The sequence below is a fragment of the Drosophila serrata genome, unplaced genomic scaffold (genome assembly GCF_035046125.1).
Source record: "Drosophila serrata isolate PLE 108 unplaced genomic scaffold, ASM3504612v1 contig_249, whole genome shotgun sequence".
NCBI classification, from domain to species: domain Eukaryota; kingdom Metazoa; phylum Arthropoda; class Insecta; order Diptera; family Drosophilidae; genus Drosophila; species Drosophila serrata.
Window position 1 is genome coordinate 2,870,443 of NW_028257147.1, and position 12,363 is coordinate 2,882,805.

General features: G+C 35.7%; 2 protein-coding genes across 2 annotated transcripts in view; one reads left to right on the top strand and one right to left on the bottom strand.

The window, feature by feature from the left end:
* Positions 1-11,840, bottom strand: part of eys (eyes shut) — a 57,700-nt gene extending 45,860 nt beyond the window's left edge. The window contains exon 1 of the mRNA XM_020956718.2: positions 11,680-11,840. The gene's annotated coding sequence lies outside the window, so the exon portion shown is untranslated. The remainder of the gene's footprint in view (positions 1-11,679) is intronic.
* The window catches only part of LOC110187332 (MKRN2 opposite strand protein), a 29,283-nt gene that overhangs the window by 11,914 nt on the left and 5,006 nt on the right, over positions 1-12,363 (top strand). The gene's annotated exons all lie outside the window — the stretch shown is intronic.

The following is a 12,363-nucleotide window of genomic DNA, read 5'->3' on the forward strand; positions in this document are numbered from 1 at the left end:
GGATACAACGTGACAGATCTCGGCGGAATAACCAAGAATTCTGGGAAGGTTGGAAAGATAAATGACCAAAATACGGATAGTGATGGATTGTAGTATGAATTACAGGGGCAAATGGGTAAGAAGATATTCTGAATTACTTAACAGAAACAGGAAGTATTAATGGTAATGAATAAATTAGTAATTAGTCTTCAAGTTATATTGTAATTAATAAATTGCCTAATGTACATCAATCAACAAATATAGCTAAAATACTATCATAGGTATAACTTCAGTTTTTCCAGTAATAAAAATGTTGTAAATATTTATATAACCTGCAATCTGCAAAGTTTGTGAACCTTGAACTACTCTTACTTTAACAAGTACAGAATTTGGTGACTAATTCATATTTTTCAAAATTTTTTAAACCTTTTAAAATAGTTTTTTTTTAAAAGAGAGTAAGCCTTTGAACTCATGTTGTTCTAACATTATAATTGACTTTTTATTTGCTTACAGGATACTCTAGTCAGTAGCTTAAAACGCAGTAAAGAAGTCGTTTCCGATTCTATAAATCATATATATTCTTAATCAGCATCAAAATCTGAATCGATTTATCTGTTTCTCGAAGTTAATTTTCTTTCTTGTTATTTATCCTTCAACTCTTAGTTATCACTTTCCATAGTTGTCTTTTTTGGACGTCTTTAAATTTCTACTTGTGGATAATTGTTAAGCATTTCGTAGAGAGCCAGGCTTTTATTTATTTGGTATTTGCCAGACCAAAGAAATTTGCTCGCATAAATTTAATTAAATTGTGCATATTTTTTGTACGTCTTGTGTTCTGCAATTTATGCAAAGCGCTTTCAAGTAAACAAGTGTTGGTATGAAAAGAAAACTTGAAATATGTTGAGACGGCAACACAGTGCTCGCTCTTTCTCCCCTTTTCATTTCATATTGTTAATTAATTCTGACAAATATTGTGCAAATATTTGGAAAAACTCTGAAGCTCAACAACAAGGACGGGGCGTGAAAAAGCAAAGAAAGCTGGATACAAAGTTTATAATAAGGACGGCAATATGCCAAGGCATATTGAGCCAGCAAAAGTCCTCATGTAAATTTGGCTTTTTTTGTGTGTGCTGTAATGTAGAGCGTGTGAAAGTCGATGGCCAAAAATAAACAACGCACACACACACACTCATGTTAAAATAATTAACTTGTCTTTGACAAGACATATGAGTAAACACATTCCACTCTCGCTCTTTCTCCCTCTGTTAATAAAACACGCCATGTTTGCAGTGCACAAATACAATTACCTTTAAGTACCCCTGTGCCCCATGCCACAATGCCCACCTGTCCACCCGTCTGGCTGACCACCCCCTCATACCTATATTTCCCTCTTGGCCCTATCCACTCTTGGCAAACACGTGCTCGGCCAGCTACCAGTTCCGTTTGCTTAATACGATTACATGGTCTTTCTGTTCTACCCAACAACAAGCCCATCCCCCAAAAAGCATAGGCTACCCAAAACCATCTGACCAACGGATGTTGGACCACAGAGAGAGAAAAAATATGCTGATATGTAAATTTAAATATTATATTTTGATCAAGTATTGCATTGTTGTAAATATTTGCATAGGTAATCGCATAATTGGAGAGCCATGAGACACTTGCCATAGAGAATTAAATGCTACATTTTCTGAATGAATTTTCCTATATTTCTATTATTTCTTTTTACATATTTATAATATTGATTATATATTTTATGTTTATATTTTATATATATATATATATATATATATATATATATTATATAATATATATTTATTTTATATTTTACCAACAATTTCTTGCTGTGCACCAACGTGACGTGGTCCTCTGAGGTTATGGCTCAAAAAGGATGAGTTAAAAGGAGGGGCGGGATTGCCTGGCTTGTTGGTTAGAGGGCGTGGCCTCGTGTTGGGTTCTTGTTATTTGTTGTTACGGGTCGTTATAATTAATTGACTTAAATCAATTTCTGACTTTGAAGTATTCGTGAGCATTTCTCTATCACAGTTGCTGCCGATGATGTTCGAAAATGATTTTCATAACTCATACGCAGTGTGGGTTCAATGGGGGTTGAAATTGGGTAACTAACAAAAACAAGTATATATTTGAAATATTTCTAGCAATCTAAATAACTATAAAACAATTAAAATAATAAAAAAATTGAAGCTATTAAATTCCTTTAGATTAATTTCATCTTCTGAACTCGGGGGATTTCTTTTATTGCATATAGTTTGTTTGAATTTATTTCCTTACAATAGGTAAGTCCTTGCTTTGCTTGAACTTCCAATTGAATTCACCCATTTTGCATTCAGTTCCTTTTGGCCTAGAAGGGAAAACCCCATCCATGGCTAGTGCATTAGGTTTGTACTGATATCTTTTGCTCCGTGACACTGCCTTCTTTTTTTTTTTTTTGTTTGCTTCCTTGTGAGCAGAAAGGATGGAGGATAACATGCGACATCCGTTGCCTAGGAAGTTGAGAGAGCCGCCCAGATATATGACTGCCATATCCTGGGCTGCATCTGCGTCAGCTGGAAGATTAAGTGTCAGCACGCGCTCACTCACACAAAGAAGTCGTACTCACACAAATACACACACATTCAGGACGATACAAGAAGATTGCGCATACGCCATGTGTTCGCCGTCTTTGACTTTGGAACTCTCTTCCCCGGCTTTTCTTTCTTAGCCCCCGATTTCTGCTGACCTAGCATTAACATTGTTTGGCTCCCATCCGCTCTGGTAGTTTTTGCCTCTTTGTTTTCTAAATGTCTTTTAAAAATGTTTCGAAAATTGTCGTTGATTTTCTTCGGGTTTACCATTGTGCCTGACCTTCTGCTTCTCTTTTGGGTCTGTGTAAACACATTTTGCAGGAAGATACAAAAATAGGAAATATTTATTAAAGCCATCTGTACTGACTGCAGATTTATTTAATAGTATTATTCTTGCAATTTTATATATATTGCAAAAGACTTGTCGTGTGTGTTCTGATTTTCTTTTGCTTTGTTTAATTTGGTCATCAATATATGAAAATTGAATGTAAATCGGTAATTGATTGATGTAGATTCGACCACTTGCTGGCTTTGTCTGACAATTTGGTTTGGCTTAATGGTCTAAGTCCTAAGCTTTAAGCCATTAATTATGCGATTAAGTTAGGAAAACTCGAGGAATTGGTAACCACATTTCTTGGTTAGATTAATTTTCTCAATGTATAATAAACCTCTAGCAATAAAATTTCTTTTAAAACTTAGTCAAGCATACAAATATTTTATTTAAAATTAAATGTGTTATCAAACTCCCAAGAAAGTAATTAAATTTATAGCTTAGTTTGATTTTCAACCACTTCATTTTAATATGAATAGATTCATTTCACTTAATCCCAGTATTTAAATTGAACTTTAATATTCAAGTTTCTGAAATAAAATTCTTAGGCCACACTCAATGGCAAATAAACTTATCAATTGCTTTGAGGAAATGGCACTTTCATCGGGGAATTGTCGCATTTTTCCGGCTTACTTTTTCCTCTTTCATTTTCCATTTCGTGTTTGGCTTTTGGTTTGTTATCAAAAATCAATATGAGCATGAAATATGCTCTGGCAATGCTCATAAGCCTAAAATGTGTGTTGTTGCTCTTCTTTTTGCCTAATCCCCCTGCACTACTTTCGTTATGCCTTTCTGGGGGGAAAAGTGCTCCACTTTGAGGAAAACTCCTTGCACATGCCGACCCCTCTCTTTTAGCCAGAAGCTCACCCATTTTCGCCCACTCGCACCGCAACAGAAAATCACGCCGCAAATGCAATAAAAGCAGGCAACACACAAATGTAACATAAACAACACAAAGGAGCAGGGCATTCGGGTGTGAAGGGGGATTTCTCGGAAGGAAGAAGGAAGGACCTGCTGTGGGGGAAAAGTAGGAGAAAGGGGCGTGAGCTGGAGGGCGTAATAGTAGTAGGCAGAAAGGCATCGGCATGGATACATCGATTATACAAGTGGCTGGAAACCAAGCCAAATTGTGGGCGGAGATAACTCCGATGGCTCCTCTTTTTCTGGTTCTTATACTTCTCCATAACTATACACTGGAAAACTATATTTTTATTGGAATTTACTAATATTTAAAATGGTTAAATAAATTAAAACTTCAATATCTGTCCCGGAAATACTTCACAAGTTCTAGTTTTTAATTTAGCAACCCAGAATTAAAACTACAAAGTTTGTAGAAACATTTCCTAAAGGTTTAATTAGTAATTCTTTGCAGTGTAAATATTTGAGCGTGTATGCGTGAGCTGCAGGACTTGGCTACGTAAAAATGTTGCATACTGCCAGGCGGCCAAAAACATTCTCCACATTTTTCGTAGTGGTAATAAAAGTTTTTATCACTTTAAATGAAAATTTTTCGCTTCCGCAGTGTGAATTTTCCCTTTTTCTTACCCTGAAAAGCCGCCTCCCGCATTTTCTGCTACCCCTGATTGTCGTCGTTGTGTTTATTATTGCACTTGGCTCTCGTGTTTTTGTATCTGTTTTTACGTTTTCTTTTTTTATTTTTTAACACTCCCATCTTTTTAGTGGGCGTGATGCCTCGTTGTTGGCCGTGCTTTGCTGCCTACTTTATCTGGGACTTGTTGTTGTTTATGTTGTTTACCAGAAATTGTAATTAAAATTGTGCAACTTAAGTAAATGCCTGAGCTACGTATATTTATGTGGGCGACTGTAATTGCACGCGTGTGTAGCGGAAAGACGAAGAATGTTTGCATTTGCAAATGAGCAGAAAATTAAGTTAATTTAAATGCAGCTCGCTCATCTAGACAACAGCAATTTCGTGCTGGCGTTGGGAATTAGTTTATTCTGGTAAACTTAAAGACAAAATGCAAATTAAGCTCTATGTCTATATACCAAGGAAGGATGAATTATATGATTTATGCAAGGAATGCAATTTAAACATGTTTTAGTCGTAGAAAACTTGGGAGTTTTAGATAGAAAATTAAATTGAATATACATAATCTACATTATTTGATATACTGAAGGTAATATTTTATTTTTTAAGTTAATTCAGCTGATTGATGTCCAGGTTACCTTGTTTACTATTTGCTTTCATTTAAATGATGATAAAGTGAAGTACAGTATTTTAGTTTATGTCAGAAACATTACATTAACTTAATAACTCTTTTAAAAGGTAACTAAAATAAAACTTTTTTCTAGACGATCAGTGTTTAATTACTTTCAAGTTTCCTTTGACTTTTAATCGATACAGTGTCGCTCAGATTCCTCAAATGCCTTTTTCTCCTTCAATATCACGTCGCAGCAATTAAATTAGTAGATGTAAAATCCTTTCTTTATTTTTTTTCTCCCATCGTCAAGTCAAAGCGTTTAACTTTGCTGCAACAGAGGGGGAAGCAGGAAAACGGAACCCTTTCAAAGGAATTTTTCGCGATGCGAAGGCAAGTTAATTAACCATGGATGGGGAGGCGAACAAAGGGGGAGAAATGGTTGGGAAATGCGAGGGGACGGTCGGGAAAACCACCAAACTGTGTTGATGTTGTTGGTGGTTGACGTTGCTGCTGATGCTGTTGTTGTTGTTGTTGTTGTTGTTGCTGGTGGTGGTGGTGGTTCGCTGTCAGCAGTTGACCAAATGAAGAGCTGACCAAGTCGCAGGGAGACGACGTCTTTTGTGCGGCTTGTTAGGGGCTGCCGTGACAAGTTGGCAGCGGGAGTTGGTCAAAAGGGAGTCGGAAAACAGGGTGCCAGGGAAGGGGAGAGGGTGGTGAAAAATCGAACAATGCTCTGGACAATCGTTTGTGGTTTGTCGCTGAACTTTTCCCGATTTCCCTTCTGTGGCTGCATCTGCTCTTTGCTTTGATTTCGTTGCATACTTTGGTGCGCCACTGAATTGCACATTAATCAATTGCAGATTCTGCGGTGGATATTTGTGGCAATTTAACTGGTCCAAATAAAATATTTATGGCATATTTAAATATTTCGACAATATTAAATACAAATTAAATAGTGTATATGCAGAAAATGTTACCTTAAATTTGCAATTTATATAAAAATTCAGCCAAATATAATTGTATTTGCAAAGGACATACTTTATACTTGTAAAGTAATCCACCTTTAAAACATCTTTATTAAAAATATACGTTATTAAATTCATTTAAAAGTTTTTGTAAAGACTCTTTAGTTCCCAAGAACATTTCTTGATTTCCCCTGACTCTAGTTTTTAGCCATCTCATTGTACAAAATGCATCTTCTGGCTTAGCCAACCTGCTCACACCTCTTGGAACATAATCTCGGGTAGAGCTTTGTTTATGCATTCCCTCAGCCACGGAAATCTTGTCATTTGGTGAGCAGATTTCCTTGACTTATGGCCCTAACCAACGTTGGCTGTTGGCCATTTGCAGCATTTCCACCGCCGCCAAATGGCCAAGATGACGAGCCACCTATACACACACAGACAGAGACACACACACACCCTAGCTTTTGGCCGCACTTAAAAGCGTTAACCATCGCCAGCAGCTGTGGCAGGGCTTCTCAGCCATCGACTGGCACACACAATTGCACGAGACGAGAAAATGGAAAATGGAGACTGAGATCCGGATGCACTGAACTAAAAATGTTTAGGTGAAATTAGAAAAATGTTCAGGTTTTAATATTACAAAACTAGATTCAACTATTTCTAATTGTTGGATTGATTAAAGGGATACCTTAATACCTTCCTAATTATTAAATGTTAAATTTTATTTGGATTCTTTGAAGATGGAATAAAAATGTAAGTGAAACTAAATGAAACCTTTCGTAATTTTCTATAAAATTATTCAACTACAAGTAGTTGGTGCTTCGATTATAAAATAAAATAAAATATATAAGTTTAGCTACTATTAAACTCATCAAATAATAATAATATCATTATATTCTTATTATTTGTGTTATTTGTCAGCGGAAAATTCTTACAGGCTAAACTAAACTTCAAAAAAAGAGGAAAGAAATTCAAAATGAAGTTCTATTATTTCAAATTACTTTAATAAAGGATTCATTTTGTTTTCAGTGTTTAAATGAGGACGTTTAAAATGGAAGGGAATGGGCGGTCTCGCGTCAATGTCCCTCGTGTAACTTTTTTCATTTCGCCGAGTTCTTAATTAAATTATGAATTATGCACAGTTAGTTAAATAGACGAACGTTCTCTGGGTTTTCCTCTCCTGTTATTATTATACATACATATATATTTATATTTGTTCTTTTTTTTTGCTTTGTTTAAGATTTAGGAGAGCTTACATTGAAGACGGATTTACCGGCATGAACATAAACGTAAACAGAGCTTTTTTACATTTTTGCTTTATGTTTGTTTTGCCTCGTAAATGGCATTACTAACCCAAATACTTTGTTATTGGTGCTGTCTGTGTCTGTGTGAGGGGCATAAATAAGTCGCTTATTTATTGCACGTACCACACACGACCTTAAATGGGCACAAAGTGAAAGTGTTTGCCTTCTGCCACCTCGCTTTCACTGCTTTCCCCAGTATCGAGTTTCCTTCAACTCTGGCAAAATCCTCTTCGCGGCTGCTCACATTTTTATACACACTTCTCCTGGCATTTGTTATTTCGGTTTTCTGCGCATAAAATGTGCGTAATAAAATTCCATGAATCTGTCGTTATTTATGACCACAACGTGTACAAATATTTACAATACAAAAGTGTAAATAAAAGGCTTTCACGCAGGATTGAAGTTCAAGTAGATTTTCTGCGATTAATTTGCCTCAATTAATTTGATAATGTCGGAAGTCACAGTCCTGCAAACTTTCAATTAACAGTTGAAATAATTATGATTAAATGATGGCCTTTCCTTAAAAAATATATATGATTCCAACTCTTTGAGTTTCGCCCCCGTTGAAAACCAACTAAATATTTACTCTAAAGTTACCCAAACACTTGGCTTCTCTTCACCGAGCAAACAATTCCCAAACTTAATTAGATGCTGTCGGGGTAAGGCGAAAACGAGAATAAATTTGTAATTTACATTTTGCGTGATTCCAAGGCACAGATGCGAAGCCGAAAGGTGAACAACAATGCAGCCGAAGGAAGATACGACAAGTGCTCAGCATTGGCATTCTTTTGCTACACTGGAAAATGAGTTCTACTCAACTGATCTTTGGGTTTATGTCTAATAAAAGAACTATTCTTTAATCCATACTTTTATACGCTAATTTAAAGGATAAAACCAAGTGTTTCATATATTATAACTAAGCCAAAAATGCATTAATTTAAATTCAGCAAGCTTTTCTGTGATAATTTTTAAAGGGTTAACAACTCTGCATACTCAGTTTTCATATTCAAAAAATTCAATTTGTTGTCAGATTTTGACAATTTTAATGACCCCTCATAACTCCTTATAAAATTTTCAATTTTAGAAACAAATTTAAAAAAATTATTTTTCGACCGGACATGGCTAGAACGACTGGGCTGTTGATGCTGATCAAGAATATATATGGTTTATAGGGTCGGTAATGCTTCCTTTATTGAATTGTAAGCTTCTGACTGAAATTATATTACCTTGCAATGGTATAAATATTAGAAACAATTTAATAAACATTTTTTTAACTTATTTTTTCAAGATATTCAAAATACATCCAAAGTTTTTCCTAACTACCATAGATTCTCAGCAGTGTCTTTTAATGTGTATGTCCTCCTGGTGTTTTTCGGATGTGCCACCAACTTCTGTATAAGTATGTTTTATGTTGTGCCGCAATAGAAACAACAACAACATCAACAATAACAACAAGTGACAACAAAAACAAGCAGCCACAACAACAATTCGTTGTTAACTGCGGAAACGGAAACTTCAAAGCGCAAACACTTGGCTTTATGAAGCTGCCAAGGGGCTGAAGAAGCAGGAAAATGCTCCAAGGTAGATGAAAATGGAAGGGGAAAATCGGAGAACGGAACTTGGAGGTGAGGTGAGGCTACAGCAGCATGAGGCACAAGTGTGGCACACCTTTGGCCAGAGGCGCTACAAAAGGGGGACTGTTTTTCTTTTCAGAAAAACCTATTTCAAGATATGAAAATTGGCTAAAGAACTCACTATGATCGTTCAATTATTTAAGGTGAAAAATAATCTACTTTTTGCAAGGACATAGTTTTATGATCTTAAGATCTCACTTCTTTGTTAAGATCTCACCTCTTATAAAGATTGGTTAATGCACAACATCTTTGTTAAGGATATACAAATATAGAAAGAGAACCGAAACCATTGTTTCAATTCCTTAAAATGTATTTATTTATGCAGTATTTTCCAAAGCGTCGTAATTAGTTTGCTGCGTAAAAGAAGTAAACTTTTCTTTTGGACCCCATTCCTCTGCGATTTTTCCAGCACGCACCTGAACTTTTGGCCCAAAAACTCACATCGCATCGCGTGTGTGTGAGAGAGTCTCGTGTCTGCTGAATTAATTCACGCATTGCAGGGAATTTTGAGTTCCTCTTTTCAGGCCCACTGGAAGCCGCTTTCAAAGTTGTCAACTCGGCTTATTTCATTTGGGGCTGCGGCCCTTCTGGATTCTCAACTTTGTCGTTATTGTCACCGTTTTGTTATTAATTCACCAAACACTTGTTGTAGCGTCTGCTGTTGTTGCTCTTATTGTTCCCACTGTAATTTATATCCTGCGTCACCAGCTGCGGACCAAAAAAATACAAAAACAAAAAAACTCCAAACAAAAGAAAGCATAAAAATAAGGACGTCGAGCTTCAGAAAAAAGGGGAAAGCGTAGGACAATAAAATTTTGAGCAATTTTTTGTCAGTCGTTGCCGTTAAATTTACTTACTGGCAGCTCTGGTCCTTCTCACTCTTAATTATTCACTTGTCTGTTGGATGTCCTTGCAAGGGGAGAGGTTTGAAAAGTAATTGAGTTGGAAAGGATATGCAAAAAAAGTGTAACTTAAATACAAGAAAAATTAAGAAAATCAGGGAATTAATTGGTACGTCTTTTGATTTACAAAAGTAATCAGTTATAGCTCAAGAACTTCTTGAAATATTTATCAAATCGTAACTATAATATATACTTATTATTCTTTTGAATATTCTGAGTCACTATATTTACATTAAAACTAAATTTTTATTAACGCCAGGGTATTTTGAATTCGCTCTGTGAAAATATATTATGATTTATGTCCACTATTTTCGCGTCTGCTCTGCGTAAATAAAGTTTATATTAAATATTTTTTTCTTCAGCTTCTGCATTTTTAAACTGTTGTATGCCCTGTAAATGCCTCATTCTTTATTTTTATTTTTATGTTCTTTCTGCTTTTGAGAGTGCACTAAAAATTCGTAAACTTAACTTGATTTCAGACATTTTTTGTCGTACTTTCTTGTTGCTGCCTTTTCTGTGTTTGCCTTGGCCAAACAATTCCTTTTGAAGGTCCTGGCCAAGTGAGTGGCCAAAAATAAAAAAAAAGGAAATGAAAAGAAAGAAGTCCGGAAGAGGATGCAAGTTGTAATTTAATTTCTGGCAACTCTTTGAGATTTTCGCTCAGTATTTTTTTCCATGTGTGTTGGGGGCGTGTTTAATTCAAGTTGGCAAACAACATGAAGATAAAGTTTATTTGGATTTGTCCCAAATTGTTGCTGTTATCTTCCCTCTACAACTGGTTACTTTCTTTTCGTGTCTCCGAAGGCCTGTTGTCACATCCTTTATTGCATTTGTTACCCTGCTTGTTTTCCACGCTTTCTTTTGGAACAATATTAAGGCAGAGCTTTACACAAAACTGGAACTATTTAGTTTGGTAATTTATGTTTACATTTGGTTATTTATTTGGCTCTTTTCATATTTTAAACTTTTACGAAAAATACCTTGTTTGCCTTTATTTTTCATTTACACAGCGTATACTTGCATTATTTACAATAATGTATTTATTTTAGTGAAATTAATTACTATTTGAATAGCTTTATTTTTACAAAGTTAAATATATAATGCAATCTTTTGAATAAGAAATAATTGTGCAAACTACTAACTTGAAGGCTGCTAAAAAGTTCCTTCTCAAAGTGTTTTTCTTTTCTCTTAAAAAGGATTTAAGATCCTCAAAGCTAAAGCAAAAACTTTTATTATAAAACTATCTATAATAAGTAAAAAACAGTACCCTTGTTTAAATTTAAATTAAGTTTTTGTCCAGAATATTATATATCCCATTATATTTAACCCTTTGCGACCCATTTCAGAAAATTATCCACTTAATCTGTCAGAGAAAGTTGCAAGGATAGTTTGCCTTAATTTTGTATTTTTTTTTTGTTTTTTGTAAGTTGGCCAAGTAAACATTTTAATTTCGCACAAGAGCCACGCCCACTAATTGGGTTAAGAGCTAGTGAGTGGCAGACGAGTAGCAGAAAAGTTGAAATAATTTATATCCTTTGGCAATTCCTGAATAGCCTAAAGTTGCTCTCCAGTCTTGTTTGCGGAATGTCAACTTTTTCCCATCGCCTGCCATATACATACATATCTCTGTCGATCTTGAAATGCGGCAAAATATAAAGAGAGGTTTTGCCAGAACATTTAAGAAGCTTAAATGATTTTACCCTTCTGGCTATCAAATCAGAAAAATACATTTATGGTTTTATCAGTTTGACCGAAATTTAAGGCACCATTTTTTTTTCTTAGGGTTCGTTGCTGTCAAAATGTTGATGGCCACATACCAAATCAGTTTATGGTCATTATCCTTGTGTTATCCCAAGTGTGAAGAGGGGTGTCCTGTTTTCGCTCCTTTTTTTTTTGTATTGTATTTTGTATTTTGTGGTTTTGCTTTTGTATGCTTTTGTTGTTTTTTTTTGTTGGTCACGTCATCGATTAGCAATGTGTTGCCATGGCGTCTTCCACTTTGCAGCAGCACAACACAAACACACACAGGACTTTTTGGGGGGCGAGGGCGGAAAACCACACAAACTAACACAAAAAACCCCTGAAAATCCGAAAAAGTCCTGACCGCAAGTTGTAAACAACTTCACTTGGCGACCGTTCGTTAGTGTCTATTTTTTATTTCTTTGTTTTAAGTTTGGGTTTAGGGTTTTCTCTGGCTTTGGTTTGTCAGGATAATGCCACGTTTTTCTTCGTACTTGCACTGTTTTTATACGTTTTTTTTTCTCCTGTATTATTTTCAAACACTTTATATCGTTGCACTAATGATGATGATGGTTTACTATGGGGCTCGATGCGATGGGGCCTCGGGACAATTGCCTCGAGGAACTGCGACTGAAACACGACCGTCTGCTCGCACGGCTCGCCGTCAACTGGTTCGCCTCGAGCTTCCTTTGAGCCATCGTCCCCCATTGTGAAAGCCGAGTTCCCGACGAGTCGGGGAAATTCCGCATTCGTGAATAATG